This window comes from Polistes canadensis, unplaced genomic scaffold, assembly GCF_001313835.1.
Source record: "Polistes canadensis isolate GaletaPanama2010 unplaced genomic scaffold, ASM131383v1 scaffold_123, whole genome shotgun sequence".
Taxonomy (NCBI): Eukaryota; Metazoa; Arthropoda; class Insecta; order Hymenoptera; family Vespidae; genus Polistes; species Polistes canadensis.
In genome coordinates this window covers 314,468-316,587 of record NW_014569670.1, presented here as the reverse complement: position 1 = coordinate 316,587, position 2,120 = coordinate 314,468, and positions in this window count along the sequence as shown.

Sequence of the window (2,120 nt, the reverse complement as noted above, 5' to 3'; positions counted from 1 at the left end):
CACACATGCACACATATATATATATATATATACAATACATTGAAATAATTTCTTTTTTTATTATATACAATTTCTTATATTTAATGAATAGATATATATATATATATATATATACAATACATTGAAATAATTTCTTTTTTTATTAGTTATTTAAATGCTAAATAATATATGCTGATATACAGACCTACCTTTAAACCTAAATCACGTTGACACGTTGGTTATATGTTATAAACAAATATTATTATTTAATTGTTATTTAGAGTATTACTTTCGTATAACTTTTTACTGTTAAATAAATTCACGATATTCTTCTTCTTTTTCTTATTTCTCATTTAATCGAGAAAGAATTCTTTCAGCGAGTAGATTTATATATCCTACACACGATGGCTTATTCCATAAAACTCCTTATGCATTCGTAATGCTTCTTTTTTTTTCTTTTTTCCAAAAAAAAAAAAAAAAAAAAAAACAAGAAATCTCATTTTCCTAATATAACCGAAACTTTTCTTTAGAAGCAGCTGTCTATTGTTGCCATAGACTTGGGGTGTCGTATCATTCGATGAACCGAATAAAAAGAAAAAGAAAATGAACGTAAGAGAAAAAAATGAAAACGGAAATGGAAAAGAAATAATAAGAAAGCTAAAAAAAAATAAAAAGAAAAAAAAGAAAAAAAAAGAGAATGAAGAAGAAGTCGAAAAGATTGCAAGAAAATAGATAAAAAGAAAAGATAGAATATAGGATGAACTAGAAATAAGAAAAGTAGAAATGGAATGTGCGTCAGAACTTTTAACGATTTCGGGGCTTATCTCATCTTCCAAGAGCAATGGCATGGCATAGGGAACTCCTAGGGGTTGTAGAAAGTTGAACGGTGCGAGGGGGATGTTCTGGAAGAAAACGGAAACCACTCATGGCGCGTAATTTAAATCCGTACAAACAAAAAGCAGACTGGTAGAAAAGTAGCAAGGAAGGAAATACGGTGGAGAGAGAGGAGGGTAATCTAACTTAAGGGTAGAAGAAAAGAAAATAAAAGAAAAGAAAAGAAATGAAGTTAAATTAAAAGAAACCTCTCCCCCTGCCCTCCACCTGCCGTCCAATACTATTTGTTTATTCAGAGAGAAAATCTTATGAGAACACAAAATCTAATTTCGATCATTTTTTCTACTTCTTCTTCTTCTTGTTTCTTTTTTCACGTTCACATTTTCTTTTGGTCATCTTTGATATAATATTTAATATTTCGTAATATTAAAATATAAAATAATTGACGTTATTATATTTAAGGGGTGAGAGAGGGGGGTTGGGGTTTATAAGCACAAACAAAGTTCGTACTTTAGAAATAATTATTTAAAATTGCACAAACTTTTGAATTAATTCTATCATATTATAATAATTGGATAAATATACACGGTCACATAAATCTTGTATAAAAATTAATCCATATAATATATACACACACACATACAAAAAAAAATAGTTAAACGTTTTAAACCGTAGGAAAATTCGGTGAAATCAAATGACGCGTACGGAAAAAATATCCTTTCACTTTTGACGGATTTTATTTCGTTTTTTTTCTTTTTCTATTTTTCGTACACCCCACCCCCACCCCTCTCCACTCCCATCAACCCATTTTTATTCCTTTATCGAAACTCTCCCACCACCACCCCAAACACCACCACCAACATCACTACCAACACCACTACCACTACGAGCACCAACTACCACCACCACCACCACCATAACTAAAAATCTCGATTTTTAGGAGAAAATAGTAGAACGATGGGGGTTTGCCTACGGCTAGGAGAGGCGGATCGTGCGAGATTGGAATAGTCGATTGCATTATTTACAAGCACGGTAGCAGCAGTTAGGTTGTACCTGAGCGACGTGTCATAAATATGAAATCCGCAATCTAGCGTTGAACAATCAAAGCCGAGAAACGTGCGTGCCTGCGTCTCTGTATGTATGTGTATGTATATATACCGTATACGTATAGGTATATCATCACTTCCTACGTATATTACACACCACATGTATACACATATACATATACATGAACACGATAGGTCAAATGCAGGGAAACAGGATGAAATATCTATACACACATGCACACATATATATATATATATATA